Source organism: Lampetra planeri, chromosome 10 (genome assembly GCF_965212315.1).
Source record: "Lampetra planeri chromosome 10, kcLamPlan1.2.h2, whole genome shotgun sequence".
NCBI classification, from domain to species: Eukaryota; Metazoa; Chordata; class Hyperoartia; order Petromyzontiformes; family Petromyzontidae; genus Lampetra; species Lampetra planeri.
The window spans coordinates 6,652,674-6,670,505 of record NC_136116.1 but is presented as its reverse complement, the minus strand read 5'-3'; the positions used below and the strand labels follow the sequence as shown (position 1 = coordinate 6,670,505).

Genomic DNA, 17,832 nt, shown 5'->3' with positions numbered 1-17,832 from the left:
ACACACCTTCCTTATCTCCCCATAGTGCACAGTAATGGGATGTATCAAGTGCTGTTTCAATGAACCCGTATACTTTAAAACTATTAGAGAGACTCACTGTTGTTTTGTTTATAATGTGTTTGTTGTATTCTCATTTTCACCTTTAAATAAATAAAGGTTTGCGTTAAAGGCACACCATGATGAATACCGGGTTACCACCTGCTACGGATGCTTGAGATGTAAAATTGCAACCGTTGAATCGTGAACTCGATCCAGCAAGAAAACGAGAGGACAACATATTTATTCAAGCACAGGAACACTTTGGCTCTTTATATTTTCGGCACACTGAAAATATACAGTACTTCACGACGATGTGCCTGTCATGCGGTTTGCAACAATGAGTGTGAGAGCAGAGATATTTTTAACCCTGAAGGGGCGTGCGTTGCCATTACTGCTGCTGTTGCTGCAGCGATGAATAATGCACGTACGTGTGATTTGCTATTTCCTCCAGACAAAAGCGTCATTACATGGGAGTCGTTTGTTACACAGAGGAAGTCAACACTGCCATCCAGTGGCTGGCCTTCGGACAAAAATAGCCATGCTCCCCATACCCGCATGCATCCCGCGAATGTCGTGACATCATCCAAAGGGTGTCACGACCTTCATACCCCTCCGGCATGGACATATTGTGCATTTACCTGAATTGACATATTCTGTTGTAGATTATTTTTTTACACACGTACATATTCCGTGGGAGTAACATTTTAATTTGTTTTTAATTTCGAAGGTTACAGTGATTATACATCCATTGGTAAAACAATTAATAATCCTCATTTGCGAATTAGACATCCTTCGTTCCAAAAAAAACCGTTATCTCGATATGGAATATACTTTTTCAATGTAACATTTAAATATATTTTAAGACAAAGAAAGTACACATTCGAAAATTATAAATCCCGTATTATAACTCAATGTAATGTAACACGATAGATATAAAAATAAACGACACGGAATAATTTGATGAGAAATTATAAACGGTTAAACCGAAACACAATTGTGTAAAAAAAAAACAAGGCGATATTCGAAAACCTGAGAATGGCTCTTCCCAACATTCCGTCGTGGAGCTATTCAGCGCGTGGGGCGTGATTGACACACAATGGTCAATCACTGGACTCTTCGCACACGTATATTCCAGTCGAAGCGTTCATGATCAATGAGGGGACGATTGCCGAGAGTGATTTCTTGATGGACGGTTTCAGTGCGGGGGAACATATGAACGTCTGCTCTCCGTTTGTTCTCCAGCAGCTGTTGTCACGAACCTACCCATATCCCGGCAAATTAAGCACCCACTGGGCTCCAAGCCAGTGCATTGATGCGAGCCATGTGGATTCACCCTTTTATCAAATTCAACCCACGGCAATTTCCCACCTTCCCATACATGGGTCCCTAGAGAACACACGCAGGGTTCATCGCCGTGACGAACAGCTGCGAATACCTAAACGAGTGGCCCTGGTGAGCGGAGTCATACGCCCCAGAACGTACCTGGTGTGATGCATCATCACCCAGGATATTGTTGCAGCTGCCGTTTTTAGTGGGATATTTCTCCAGCTGATGTGATCGTGGTAAAGAGCTGGCCGGGGTGCCACTAAAAAGAGGGGGGCAACGCCATCCATCCACCCACCGCTGTGCTGGTCACATCAAAGCAACGGCTAGAATTAAAATAGATGGCACAACACTGATATTTCAACACTCCCTGATGTACATCTTCATATCTTCGTCATTACCTCCCCTCCCCCACCAACCACCTCTACTGATGTTTCATAATCTCCGAGCGCGGAACTGGCAGTGGGCAGGTAATTGTGTGCGGTGAAGGAGGCCCCCTGGTGATGAAGAGGCTTAGAGTCGGCTTTTCTCGATCACTTCCAACTCTGCAGAACGACATTTGTGCTGCTCGGCGTTTGAGCAATGGCGCAATAGGCGATAATTTCGGCAGCATAGAAGCAGTCTTGAGCTTATCCATTCCAAGTGGCGTGATTAAACAAGTCGGCTGTTCTAATGGTGCCTATACCATGGCAGCGGCGAAGTGGCGGTTCACGCACTGTTTACAAACCCGGTGTGACCCGAGTTTGATGCCTAGCCATGGCGAACTAACATCAACGGTGAGTGATATCTGAACCGAGTCCTGCCCTCTACCACACACTTACCTATTTACCTATTTTTATTTTACTAAATAAGGCCCACTCAGCTCTATAGAAAGCTCTGTTTCAGAAGCAATTTGCCACAAATTATAGACCAATGAAGTGGCTTATCATGTAGTGGATTTAAAGGGGCTGTATTATATTAGTATCACATCATAACTATATATGACTATACTGTCTTACGTTGTGCTACTAGTTTAATAAAAAATAATTAAGTTTTCACAATTGAAACATGTTATGTCGGTTTTTTTTTGCTGTGCTTATTGGGTGTGTCCAATGTTCATGTATACATGTTCATGCGTTAAGGTTGTTCACATCAGTGTTTTTTTTAATTACCGGTAACCGCATGAAAAAAAACGTTAGAGAACAGTTACCAATGAATGAACGTAACATTATTTATTTTTTACCACTTTAACTGAGAGAAGAAGGGAGTGTCAGCGACTCTCTGATCCAGTGATCGCCGATTGGATTCCATTTCCCGGCGCGGCAATTGACACAATGTGGCCTGCAATTACAGGGAGACACGTTTTACCTTTCAACTGAGCCAGCGAGGGCAAATGTCCCAAGTGGTGGCTTAGGGCGCTGTGAAGTGCGCACGTTTACAAGTGCCATGAGCGACGCATTCACGAATCAACATTTCAACTGTAATCGGTTTACGGGTTTGGACATTCGGAATGTGGTCATTGATTCTGAAAACGGTTACCGGTTATCGTTTAACAACTCAAATACAAAATGATTTCGCCTGTTTTTTTTTGCAAACCACTTTATCCAAGTGTCCTGTTACAATTTGCTGTCAGTGCCTAGCGGCACGTCCAGCATATGAAAGAAATGGTAACGACTGTTTTGTCAGCGTTAATGTTTTGGAGAAAAGTGTAAGAGTACAAAGATGAATTTAACAATAATGCCAGACGATATTTATTATTAAAATGCATTATGAAGCATAGATGAACACACCATGGGCACATAATCATTGCATCTAATCTCTAAACACACATTGAGATTAAAAAACGATAATGAGAGCCGTTGCAGGCTGCTCCATTGTAAACAAAATCACGCGTGCTATCAATGTCTGGAACACATGTCTAGCCTCAGGCTAATCTTATCCGACACCCAAGCGAAAACGTGGCCACCCATTCTCGACACCCCCCACCACCACCCCCACCCACAAACCCTCACTCCCTGATGTCCTCATCTCAGTTTTTGGCGACACAATGTGTGGAGTCATTGCTAAATTAGGCACGATGATGGATGGACTGCCAGGCTGGCACAGCTGGGGGAGAACACAAGAAACAAACAGATCGAGAGAGAGAGAGACAAACAGAGCAGCGAAGACTGGAAGAACACGGGATGCGCCTGCAGTAGGCCCGAACGATTAATCGATTTCAAATTGAAATCTCAATTTGAAACAATGCGATTAGCAAATAACAAAGGCTGCGATTTTTGCGATGTGAAAACTCCTATTACTTTCTCATTGGAATTGTTTTATTTTATTTTAACTTTATTTATTAAAATTAACAGTTGTTCTATGTTTGATTGTTCTATTTCAATTAATTTTGTTTTATAAATACATGTTGGAAGCAATTCATATGTTTTCAGTTCTCATCCTTGCACTAGAATATATAGAGCAATGTTCATAATTTGATGGTATCACGTGGTAATGCTCCATCACATGTTTGAAATCTATTACACAGTGAATATTGAACTGAAGCTTGACTTAAACCATTTTTAATCGCAATATTTGTCAGAAAAATCGCAATTATATATTTACCCCAAAATCGTTCCGCCCTAGCCTACAACCGGATAATAACAACAGATGTACAACCTAGATTTGAAGCTTTCGTGACTGCAAGGATTCATATTCTTAGGTTTTTTCGGTAAAGTCACGTAGGTAAAGTCACGTAGGTAACTTTACCGAAAAAACCTAAGAAGATGTACAACCCTTGCGTCTGCTGTACATACAGGACGTGGCAACAACGATGTGCGCGTGTCTCTCCCGTGAGACGTACACGATCATGCGCGTCGTGTACATTAGTGACACGTCGTTCGTCTTGACATCATACAAACAAATGCCACATCGAGGTAAATTTGGAAGAAGAAGACGAAAAAAACGTGCCCTTGCAGGATATTATCTCGACAGATATCATTTTATGTTGCAAGCAACCTGTACAGAGCACGTGGCAGTGCTCTTATGCAACAGCGTCTGAAAAGCGGGTCAAGGCTACACACTGTTTCAGGGGCCATCCATTTAGTGGGTACGCAAAAATATGTCAAAACTTGACCCCTCGCCCCCTCTCTGTACGCACGCGGACATTTTAACCCCCCCCCCCACCAGCGTACGTACGCTTGACGCACCCCCCCCCCCCCAGAATCCTATAGAACGGCCGATATTTAATTCACGCAGAAACGATCAAGGATGAATAATATTAACGTGTTTAAGCAAACAGATAGTCCACCGCCGGACTATCTAACTCATTTGAAGGCCAATGTTGAGAAATAATTATTATCGAGGCTTCACCCCCCCCCCGTTTCCTATGCGTACATTGTCAGTAGACCCCCCTTCCCATACGCACGCGTACGCATTTGGGTTACCCCCCCACTCCCCCCTCCATGCGTACGTACTAAATGGATGGCCCCTAAAGCGAGGTACGATTCGTGTCGTTCTTTGGTCGTTCTTTGATGCTTAAATTAATACTGTATGGTTAAGAAAGGCAGCGGGCACATTAAGTTAAACGTGGATTTAAATGTAATGTGTCAGATTGATCTGCCTTTTTTCGTGAGCGCCAAGGCTGTACAAAGGCACCGCAAAAATTTGGCATATTTAAGTTGCAACGTAAAGGTGTGAAAAGGGCAGACCTGCAGTCACTGCTGGCCGAAAGCACCTCCACTGGAGGACACTCTAGAAAGCGCCTCTTGAGAAGAAAATTGGCCTACTCTTCCACGCTGGTTACACGTCTTGGACGAGGTGTGGGAGGACGATATACCCTACCAAACGCGAACCTACCCCGATCGCGTGACGTGTGCCCATCCATACTGCTGGGTGGACAGAGGTGGGGTGACGGGGGTGGTGGAATTTAAGAAACTTGGCCATCGTTCCAGCTGCCGCACCAGGAGATCGAACGCGACCTCTGGATTGCAATTCCAGTGTGAGGACAACTGCACACAATGTATAGTAACAGGGCATCGGCCTTACGAGCGATGGTTTGGCTTGTGGAAAGGTTGGTGGGTGAGTGGTGGAGAGGGGCATTATTGGGTAAGGGGACGAGGTTTGGGCATGCGCACGTGCAAGTCCCCGGCCGAGTTTGGATGCTAAGCTATTCGCTCGGAAATGTTCACAATAAAATCCCCGAGGGTCTTTTGAGATAGATCCATTTTATGATCTCGTAACCTTGTCAATTATTCACGAAATTGGCGTTGACAGATTACAAAGCTTGGACCTTCTAATTAATCACCGTCGGTCCCAGTAGTATTCGGGGTTTTTCGTTTAATTATTGCGCTCCCAAAATAGTGTCCCACTCCTCCATCCACACCCTCGCCAAAGCGCGCACACGCGAGGGTGTGGATGAGCACACACAGAGAATGCGCTGAAGCTGTCGTCTTTTGCGCACTGTTGTGTGGTGGCGAGAAAGTTCAGCGAAGCGAGTTCCGAGTGTGTGGAGGAGCTGCGGTGCGAATTAAACACCACCCATGCGAAGCCCTTGGCAGGGTCCGCACAGCGGCCACGAACACCCGCCTCTATAAACAAGTACGACGTGCAATTTAGCTGTGAATTCCAAACAGCGTTATACAAATTATAAATACGCTACACGGTTACGGTATAATAATAACATAGCTCGCGAGATAGATTGAAGCTGTTGCATAATGCGCTGGGCATTAACATAGTTCGCCTTTCACCCAGTATGAAACAAATGATATGATGATGATGATGAAAAGCTGCGTGACTATCAAGCATCATCGTTAATAATACTGATAAAGAGCCCTTTGCCAATCTACTGCTGCACTCTCTGGGCATGCAGTTGGTGTTGTCATGGCCAGGAATCAACTCGGGTAGCCGGATGCACAGCGCGAGCGAGCTCATTAACCCCGGAATCAATGCCTTTGATGAATTTGTATCCCTCGTGGCCCCGTGATCCCTCTTGACACCGTGCGCAGAATGTAAGCAAAGAATTCACTTAAATTCTGTATCCGTGCTTGGATAAGCGACCACCGCACGTTGCAGGTGGTATAGGTTGCGGAGTTAAGTTATTAGCAGCAGAGGGCAGTGCAGCACAAATCTCTTTGTTTTGCTGAAATTACACTCACTCTGCCTTCCAAATTCAACTTTCAAGTTTACGATGTTTAACACGATTGAAACGCAAGAGACCAGGATTAGTCGCATTTGCAAGAGTAACATGTGGCATTAGTCTGCCGGTAATGGGAGATGTCTGCAATGTATAGTCCAAATTTAGTCATCTGAGGGGAATTTCGAATTTGGCAAATGTGGACACTAACGCTGGCTGACAATGGCCTACTCTTGCAAATGGCATCACATTATCTTTAACGTCATTCAACTGTGGAGCAGAGTGCGAATATTATCATGGTAATTACACCCGCAGTAATAACCAGGGCGGCCGCTGGATTCGAGCCGTGCACCTCTGCAACAACGGAGGCCTTCGGCCAGCAGTGTATACATACTGTAGACAGCTTGTAAGTATGCCCGTTATTGCAATTGACAACAACCAGATGATGTCAAACTGAGAAACACAAACTTGGGCTTTTTGTAGGTTATGATGTGAGACAGGAACCACCTGCCCATCAGACCCCGAAGCCACCCACATTAAACCCTCGCACCCTCTCAGCCACACACAATAACATATGAAAGTGGAGCTCATAATAGAATGACTCATCCGCAGGAAATGGGTGCTCGATTTGCAGCGAGCATGACTGCAGTCAATGCATTGAGCAATTAGTAGAGCTATTGCCGAGATTCCAATTCACTTCTCTGAATGAATAGCTGCAGTTTTTTTCAGTAAATAAAATCAACATTGGTTGGAAAATATATGTAGGTGTATTTTGTGCCAAGTCACCGCTGGATGAGGGCCTCCCCACACCGAGCAGGTCGTTGGGGTTACAGCATTTGGTTTAGTGAAGGTGGGTAGCATAGACTTTGAAGGCATGATACAGTACAACATTGCATTTTGTTGTGCTGCCATCTCCTGACGTCGCCTCGCAGCAGCCCTCGAACATACGTGTCATATTCTTTGGGTCTTTCGGTGAAGTCACGTAGATAGGTTCAAAGAAAATAACAAAAAATGAAAAAAAAATTACGACGTTTCGACCACAGCACAAGCGATCGTCATCAGGAAGAAAAAAGAGGGGGAAGCTGCTGAGACAGACTGTATTAAAAGTTTAAAATGGGTGTAACCCACGGGTCATAAACGAAGTGGGTGGGGCTAGTGATGTTAATGTGAGAAATTAGCATGTCAATGTAAGATCGGAGGGTGACCTCCACAACGAGGGCGCGGAGGTGGCTATGTTAATGTGAGAGATGAGCATGTTAATGGGTGATCACAGAGCAGCAAAGTCGAGCTCGGCGAGCGAGGTGGCTGTGTGAGTGTGGGAAATGTAACCTGTTAATGTAAAATCAGAGAGCCGAAAATAACAACTAACATCTGAAGGTGGTAGAATGTGAACATCACAGCCAGTTATTACTTAAACTGGTTGATAAAGTCCTTCCAATGATTGCTCAGTTTATACCCATCTTCTCAATTGAATTTGTGTCTGTATATGTGGATGGCTTCATGAACGAATCTTTGTTGATAGCCAGTGGGTTTGCAAAGTACCTTCGTCTTCGAGAAATTAATTTCGCGGGAGCCCACCGCATTAAATCAATGATCAGCCATGGCCGAGGTATTGGTCCAACCATGTTTTAGATCTGCCTTATGTTAACAAACACGGTCCGAGACATGTCGCTTAGTTTCACCAATGTAACTATTGCAGCAGATTCAGCTTAGTTTGTAGACGCCAGGGTATTGCATGTCAGGGATCATATCCTTCACAGATGGGATCAGATCACGAATTTTATGTACTGAGTTGAATCGAACCTGGATCTTGTGTTTACACATGATTTTGGAGATATTTTTGGTGACCCCTGCTATGTATGGCAAGGTGATGGTTTTGATTGGGTCCTCAGATGGTTCTTTCCCAACGGTTGGGCTGATAGCTTTACGGATTGTGTAGTCTGAATATCCATTCATCTTGAGAGCTTGGTGTACGTGTTTCAGTTCACTGGCTAGGTGATGATGGTCAAAAATACATCGTGCTCTATGGTGTAGAGTTTTGATGAGGGAATTCTTCTGGGAAGGATGGTGGTGGATAAAAAGATGTTTAATCGGTGATGATATTGTTGTTTTTTGTAACGAGGCTGTTGGTGGGATCTCTTTAAATTGTTGTATAGCTACCATCATTAAGTAGGTCCTGAATTTTGTTATTGTATGTGCTTTTGTCCATGATGACTGTGGCATTGCCCTTGTCGGCTGAGAGGATGACGATGTCATCTCTCTTTTTAAATCCTTTATATTAAGTTCACTTGCTTGCTTGCTTGCGCGCTTACGACCGTGCAAATCTTTCGGTCGTTTTTTAACCCACTTCCCGTGATCCAATCGAGCTGACATTTTGCACACAGACTCGTTGTGCGTGACAATTTATTTTCGTGAAAATTTTTTTCTAAAATTTTCCACTTTTAGGAAAAAAAAATGTCATATTTTATTTAAAATACCAATGTGATAAAAATGAAACTCTTACTCAAGAAAAACAGAAATGAATAATAAAATTAAACCGATGCCACGCATATAAAGGATTTATAGTGAAAAACTTTGTTTTTACGGGTTAATTTTTTTTAATTGGGAAAGCTCAATGTGCTCATCCTTACTGATGTTGCTAATACGTGCAGTGATTTCCGATCTTGCTACGTCTGCAGTGATGTATCCCAAACCCTTAAGGGCTACGTCAACCTGGGCAATGATATCATCAACTGGGATGTGTTTAGGGGTGACTGCAAAATTCAGCCCTTTAGCTAGAACCGATTTTAGGCTGTCGGAAATTAGACTCTTACTCTGATTGATAACAATCTTGTCAACGTCTAACTTTTTAACGTGTGGATCTGGCTTCTTCTTGGAAAGGAGGTTGAACTTGTAAATCAGGTTATCTTTGTATGTAGCTGACATTGTGTCATGTATGGTAGTTCTGCTACCTTCCACTTGCATGGTGAACTGGATGGATGGGTTTTTTTGCGAATTGAGATGATTTAGAAATACGGTAAGTGTATTTTTGCCTTGTGGCTGGATCACAAATGTGTCATCCACATATCTCAACCACGCAGAGGGTTTTAGTGTGTGCTTAAAGCTATTGCTTTTGTTTCAAAATCTTCCATGTACGAATTCACTATCACAGGAGACAAAGGAGAGCCCATTGCTGCTCCATCTTTTTGTTTATTGAAGTCACCTTCACACAAGAATTAGGTGTTCTTTGACAGTGTTCAGCTAGTCATGGGACATCTTTGGCTAAACCTGTGTTTGTTCACAGAGTATCGAGTAGTTTAATTGACTCGTTGACTGGAACTCTTCAACATACCAGTGTGCTGTACTAGTAACGAATTGACATGTTCTGTTTATGTGACAAACCTTACTTATTGGCTGTGTCGGGTGGTAGCGGGTTTAACGACACATCTATATATTTACTCGATCTAACCCAAAAAAAACTGTATTATGGATGATAATGGTCGTGAAAGCCTACATGCTAAAATGTGTAAGGGGGGCAGCACTTTCCCACCAACTCCGCTGCAGAGACTAATGATTGTTGCATGACAGTCAAAACCGATATTTTACATTTCAGAGCGGGAATTTAACAACATTAGATCCGACTTGATGTGGGGTTTTCATACCTGTCAACCCATATGGGTTATCCGTATTCTTGTGCAGTGACGTTAAGGGTGTCACTATGGTGTTAGCGCCAGGCACTGTCATAAGAGTGCTACTGTGCGTCTGGGACCACTCTCTCTGGGGCCAGAGTGAGTACTGCATGCGAACGGGACCTAGAGGGGCATAGTCCTGGTGACGGCATGAGAGAGGGCAAGTCAGGACATGGTAGTCTGGGTGAACAGGTACAGATATTTTGCTGTGACGGTTTCACCTGAAGACGGAAGCTTGTGTTGCCTCCGAAACGTCGTGATTTTTATTGTTTTATTTTTATTAATTTTACCTACGTGACTTTACCGAAAGAACTAAGAGTATGAATCCTTGCAGTCACGAAAGCTTCAAATCTAGAATTAGTAAAGTAGGCCCTAGGGGTGCTTGAGGGACACGTGATGCTTGGTCGAGATCCTTCGGGAAAGGTCTCGAAGGGGGCGTGGCCGAAGGCAGAACGAGGCCACGCTCAGGAGCATAAAGGGGCAGTCCCCAGAGCGTTCTTGGCTGCTCTTTGGAATCAACCCTCGGTGCTACGTCTCTTCAATCTTCGGTCTTCGCTCAGCATCATGGGTCAGTCAGAATGTTACTGACTGACTCGGTTATGTAGTTACCCTGTTAAAGTAATCTTGTTACCCTGCTGGGGTCTAGTTAGCATTTGTACGTTTATGTAGTTAGCCCTGTTGGAGCTGTGCAATAAACGTATTGCCTCCAAGCCAAGTGTGTGCCTCCATGTTCAACACTACACTTGTGTAATGGTGTTATTGGACGAACGTACACCATCTCCGGCTAGCACCCACTGCTTACCTGTAGGGGGCAATCACGATATCCCTAGCCCGGGGCGTGGGGGAGGGGGTGTCCTGGGATCCCCCGGGGCCCCTCCCGGGGGGAGGGGGCTGTGGGGTGTTTGGATCCCCCGCGCCCCTCCCAACGGGTGGGGGCTGCGGGTGTCCTGGGATCCCACAGAACCCCGCCCCTCGGTGGGGAGATGTATAAAAGGCAGGAGCCCGAGAGGATCTGGGCAGTGCTGCCAGCGAAGACTGAAAGAACCAGTGAAGACAGAAGGCTGGCCAGCCTCGGACCCTGGACTCGTCTGACCCGCAGTCCTTGTCAGGGCCGGGCAGACTGAGCCAGTTGGCGTGACCCTGGAGCCTCGGAGCCCGCAGTCCTTGTCAGGGCCGGGTCCGTGCAACCAGTGGTCGAGACCTGCACCTTGGCGCGGTCAGGTCAGACTAGCCCATGACCCTAGCTTAGGAAGAGGGCGAGTTCCGTGGGGAATTGTATCCCCTTAGCTAGCGGGTGGAAGGGCCGTTACCCTTTCTATTATAAGGTGTTGTGTTAACAGGTTGGTTTTATAATAAATAAGTCTTGCCTCAACTATCCGTCTACGGCGTCTGAAGAATCCACTCCACTTGTACAGGGAAATTGAGGTTTCAGGTCCATACGGCGTACAGCCGTTTCAATACGGGCAACATATTTTTTTATACTCTGTTTTTTTCGATAAAGTCACGTAGGTAAAAATTTAAATAAAATAAATGGAAACAATTAAATTAAATCACGACTTTTCGGGCGCAACACAAGCGTCCTTCTTCAGGTGGGGACAACGTAGCAAAAGCACAACCGCTTAAGTGTGTCTAGGAGATGGCTGTGACGAGGAATTATATATTTTTTGTCTGTTTGTTTGTGTTTCTCCCTTGTGATGGGACTTTGTAGGATGAACGTTGAGATTTAAAAGGCCAAGGGGTGACCAATAATGTCTGAATTGGTCTAGTAAGGTAGGCGCTGATAAGGGGTTGGCAGGTGTGGGTTTTATGCAGCCATCGATGACGGCGGCGCTGGGACTATCGACTGCACGGCGATTGTGAACCCATTGTGTGCGTCTGATACCCAGAATTTTAGCGACGCCAGCTCACGCGATAGCCAAGAGTAACCCACATCCCAGTGAGCACGCCAAGGTTGGGCAAACGTTGGGCCAATTAAATGGTTTTCCAACCACATTATAACGTTGGTGCCAACGTTGACCCAACCTTGGCGTGTTTACTGGAATACGCTTCTTCAGGAACTGCCGAGGGCATTTGACACCTTATTTATCGTGCGTGTTTGCTGCTGGTGTTGTTTGAAAAGTATAAATTGTTATTGCTTCTTTGAATGCGACCACGATCTCATTAATTCACTGAATTGCCACGGTTGATCTGGGTCGAGAATTGAATCAATAATCGAGTCTCTTTGTGTCGTGCGCGTGCTTTCTCGTTTGTATTGTTTATCGTTTGTTCTCTCTGTCTCTCTCTTATTTTAACATATTACTTCCGTTCCTTTTACCCTGAATCTCAGGGAAAACCATTTTTCAATCGACTTGAAATAAATCGTGGCAATCAAATTGTCACTCACAGCAGGGCAATCGATAGTAATGGAATCGATTTCCTCACCAGAGGTCCACTCAACAGGTTTTTTCCCCCTGTTTTTCTGGCAACAAAACAGGTGTTAAGATGTTAAAACGCCAAACTGAAATCTTTTACAAGGAATAATATCTGCGTTACATGACGTCGAAGGCGTCGCGCGCATCGCAACTATGACGTCATCGCCACACGCTCGAACAACCCCTCTCGCTGCGGCGACGTCACCGCACCGTTCCGGAACGCCAGTCCTAACGCTCGTGACGTCAAAAACTTGTAAACGGCTCTCGCGACCGGAGCGGCGTCTGACGTCACCGCAGCGGGGGTTTGTTTGTCAATCGGCGCGGGTGACGTCACGCCGGGCCACTTGGTGCGCCGTTGCTGCCACCGCCGCCGGCTGAACCGGCGACCCCACGAGCAGAGAGAGGCATTTGGGCCGCCGGTCACCACCTGGGCTGAGCAGGGCAATCGGCGGGGAGACAGCCAGGGAGGAGACCCCGTGGAGGAGAGGAGGGGGAGGGAGGGTGGAGGAGTGCAGGCAGCGAGCAGGAGAGAGAGAGAGAGCCGTGGACAGCAGGGATGGCGGGGCAATTAATGATTGGAGTGGCCGGGCTGAGCTGCGTGTAAAAGTGGGGTGGTGGTGATGGTGGGGTGGCTTATGTAACGCAGAGCCAGCAGCGAGGAGGGGGTTAGTAGGTGAGTAAGGTTGGGTGGGTGGTTTGTGGTGAGGTGACGAGGGGTGGGCTGGTTTATTGCTGCACAATTACTACGATGGTGATTTTGACGACGATGGTGACAGCGCCGACTGGGAGGAGGAGGAGCAGAAGAAGAAGCAGCGACGCATCGGCGCTGGTGTCGCGTCGTGGCCACCAACAGCACCACGACGACGCTTGACTTGCCATTGCGAGTTGTTTGGGTTGGTGGTGTCCGCGTGCAGGCTGGGCTCCTCTGAAATCGACAGCCGCGGCGGTTGGGGTGGGTGAGCGGCCACGATAGCGGTGTTGGTCAACCACAACAACAGTTTCAATCACCACAACAATTGCAGCAGCAACAATCAGCAGCAGCACAACCACGAGCCACGGCAGAAGGAAGCCTCAAGCGCAGCAGTAGAGCAAGACTGATTTTTTTTTGTCCAGGTAAGCGATGCATGATGATTGGTGCAACTTGAGTGTCACCTTAATTTATGTGGTCTGTGACATTTCCAGTGGGTTGTGGCATCATAATTGCCACTGCCCTGTGTTATCTTCATTATAATTTTGGCACATTCACTACCATGGCTTGTGACATTTTCATTGTACTGGAATGGCTTGTGAAATTTACATTGCTCTGGATTGTGGGACATTCATTGCTCAGTGGCTTTGTGGCACCACCTTTGCAATGGACTATATTTTTTGCACTGCCATTAGAATTTAAATTTCATTTACGGCACCTACATTACAGTGGGTTTTGATGATATTTTCTCCCGTGACAATCAATACACCCCAACTCGTCATATCTAGAAAGCTAAGCAGGGATGAGACTGTAGAGTGATTGGATGGTGGACCACTATGTACAACTCAGGTGTTAGAGGCTGTGGCGTGGGTACACGTTCAACCGCAGAGGGGGAGTGTAGCTAAATCAATTTCACTTTTCTCTAATGCCTTTAAAGTACAGTACTATCCCTGTCTTCACAAACTGCGCTTAGCAGCATGGTGAAGTATTGGTCAGTTAATATGTGCACATGTGTACATAAGCTTTTAATTGCTATGACTTGTTAAATTCAGGTGTCAGCACGGCTGGTGGAACCTTAATTGCAATGGGTTATGGCTCTTCAGTGCTATTTCAGTACGTCATTGCAACAATTTTTGCTACGTACAGTAGCGTGAGCAATATTTTGACCTGCCACCAATATTTGCACGGCCTCTTTCATCTCCATTATGGCACCTTCATTAGCATTGGTTGTGGCCACTTGTGGCATCTGCATTGTCATGGATTGTGACATGTCCAGTGCTGTGAATTGTGGCTGCATGTTTTCTTCAAATTGTTGGTTTTGTTTAACCTTTTGTGCCATTGCAAACATATTTTGCACGCATGGTTGATTGCTGCATGTCACGCTGAGGTTTGACATTTTTAAATAGCTTATTCATTACGCTTGTTTGCTTTTTCCTAGCTGGTGGTCAAGGCTTGGATGTGTTGATTTCATTTACAAGAAGGAATTCGCGCCTGTGCAGAGTTCTTGTATTCGGTAAGGATGTTTTATTCTGATTTTAACGTAAAAAATCTACCCCGAAAATCTGCATCTCTGTTAAGTTAGACTAGATGAGGGCCTCACTGATCATTTATTCATGTAATTTCAAATATGCAGCGCTGTGTGTATCACAGCTCATCAGTTGTATTTTATATCCTTTGGCTGTGAAAGTGCTATGTACTTATTTATCTATCACCTTCCATCACCTGCGCATAAATTTGATTGCAGAAAATAAAATGCATTCATTATTAATGTGAGGAAATGCCATAATTGATGTGCGTAATTAAAGGATGGGGATTTTAGACCTCACCAGTCAAACGCAGTCTTCCCGTGGCAATAATAAAAAAAAACATGCATGCATGCATGCAAGTAAACATTTACAGGTGAATAGTAAAGATTGGTTGTGAAATTGTGCGTGGCCCACACGACCTGGAGTTCAGCACTGGCTGCAGAGATACAAAAGGTTAATTCACATTTACTGTGCATTGGATGCATTTCCAGATGATGAAGCATAACCGTTGTTGCTGTTGCTGGAGGCCGTATATTTCAACACTTATTATTCAGCTTGATCGACTTGCACATTACATAGTAACAATTATGCTGAGTTATTCTAAAGATGCAATACACACGTACTGCAGGCTTAATATTGCACAGAACCTGGTCTTGGTTAAGTCTGGACTACAATGGAATTGTTGCATTCTGTGCTACACGGTTTAGAATTTACCAAAATTTGATTTGCATTTCTGAACCAGAGTGCCACAGTCATTGGTGTTTTTTTTCCCTTCTCACTCTACTGTAAAGTGAAAAAATGCTGGAAATTCTGCGCAGTGGAAATGTTATTGAAAAAGCATTGTCATTATAAGGATGCTGCCTCATTGAATTGTTAAAATAGCTCCCATTGACTCTAATTTGGTTTCCAAAAAATAAATATTCAGCCATGCAGACGCTGCCTATGGGCTCCATCGTGTATTGCTTTTTGTGACATATCTTCTTGTCTACTGAGCTGGAGCCAGCGCCAGGAGGTTGCTGTGATGTTTTTTTTCTCTTAAAATGTACAAATATGCGAGAAATGATGTTAGGCGCCGCAAGCGCTGGCAGCTGAAGTGGCTAATTGATCTTTATTTCCAGCTTTCCGTACTCGGCTTAATGAATGGCTTGCCCACGCATCCCCATTGGATTATAGGAGCAAACTAAACAAAAATAGAAATGGTGGAAAGTCCTGTGTCCATTTACAAGAATTGCCGAGTACCGTACTTCACCAAACTATACATCAGCCTATTTTTTATTATGTTTTATTTTTTATTATTTTATTATTTCCCTTCTACGTGACTTTATCGAAAGAACCAAGAATATGAATCCCTGCAGTCACGAAAGCTTTAAATCGAAATTTATACATCCGCCTGCCAACAACTACCACCATGATGGCCCAGAGTACAACACAGTCACCCTGGCCATCTTAAGTATCCGCTACTGGGTGAGGGGCCTCCCCATACCATGTTGGTCGTGGAGGTTATTTTACCAAACTGCATCACACTGATTCAGTCCGGTTTGGTGAAGATGGGGAAGCATGGATGTGTGAATGTGGAATTGCAGCACGACAATGGTTTTACAGCCCGCTGCTGTCCAACACGTAGATCCACAGTGGCGCATCCAAACACATTAGTAGATTCAAACCTGCTTAACTTCCAATATCTGACACGATTGGGTGCATCTCGCTTGATTTGATGACACGCAAGCAATGCATAAAAGGGCATTTTTTTGTGACTTTGTGCTGTTTTACGTCTCATTAACACTATTGACCTTTTTCTTTTCAAATCCTGAGTTATTTTATATGGCTCGTGCCACATTGTATGCGGTATGGTCGGAATGTGAATATGATATCTGATAGCCATGTGTGCAGTTGACAGTTACTAGGTACAGTGAGTCGTTAAGCTCTTGGGCTGGTATTGTGCCTTCCATTTGATGTGGTGATGCCGCAGCTACAAATAGCCAGCTGTTTTTTTCTTTCTAGTAAAGGTGCAATATAAGATCCTTAACCCATTGCAAGTTGTTTGAATGGAATTTGAGCACTTGGACGGATTACTTGGTAATCAACATGTGCCATGGTTTTACTGGCATGGTAAGTTCTCGGTACTCAATTTGACGTTGTCAATTTTCATCTAGCACTCAGATTTAAATGAGGGTGTCTACTGCATAATGAGCTTTGGCGATATTGTAGAGCACCATTTTCCTCCTATAAAACAAGTATTTTACACAGTACGTGCGGCTGTGGGGTTGCGTGACAACCCCATGGCTAACATCATTGGCGGGTGAGAGATGAACTGGTCTTACCCCCTCCCACCCTTCCCCAATTCACCAACCCGCACTGACCCACCTGTTAAAGTTTAGTCAAACAAACCTTCACAATCAACATGGTGTGGGGAAGCATCCAGCCAGCAGTGGAATGATAAAACTAAGAAACACGCTGCTGTCCCTGAAGTGCGTTACACTGCACAAGTTACGGCAGCAGCTGACAAAATACCTAATTGTGGCACAGGGCATTAAAATAGGGTGCATCAATTGAGGCCGTTGTTCGGCGACGCAGATGCTCTTGCTATCAGCCGTCATGTCCAAACGAGTTGCACATGCACACATGCGCACAGGCTCGCATGCATACTGGCTCACATACACACTTGCGTACACACAAACACATGCGCACACGGACATATAACAATGAATACTTTTATTTATTTTGGAAAGACATGCTGAGTCCAATGACTCTTTTTTTTCACGAGGGTCCTGCTGCATTGGAATTTTTCAAAGCTGTTTTCAGCCAATGAATGAGTGTTTATGCAAGTGGCAAGTAACCTGAGTACCCAAAGAAAACCCACTTGCGAGGGAGCAACACTCTTTCCCCATGCAGATGGAGAATAGTCCACTTGCTGTACTGGCTTCTCCTGGCAAACTATGGGATGTTATTATGACTCCCTTGGGAAAGGAGTTTCGCAATATGTGTGTGATCCACCATCCCTCGCGGCATCCATCGTGCTGGATTGCAGACGTGCAGCATCACCGCACAAATACGCACATACGTATACATGTTGAACTTCTTTTGC

The 17,832-nt window shown here is 44.9% G+C and overlaps 1 protein-coding gene across 4 annotated transcripts in view; it reads left to right on the top strand.

Moving 5' to 3' along the window:
- The first annotated feature begins 12,828 nt into the window (after positions 1 to 12,828).
- Positions 12,829 to 17,832, top strand: part of LOC144720929 (R3H domain-containing protein 1-like) — a 60,773-nt gene continuing 55,769 nt past the window's right edge. For 3 of the 4 annotated variants that reach the window (XM_078598104.1, XM_078598106.1, XM_078598102.1), the window contains exons 1-2: positions 12,829 to 13,646; positions 14,660 to 14,734. The gene's annotated coding sequence lies outside the window, so the exon portion shown is untranslated. The remainder of the gene's footprint in view (positions 13,647 to 14,659; positions 14,735 to 17,832) is intronic. The other variant, XM_078598105.1, reaches the window with a different exon arrangement.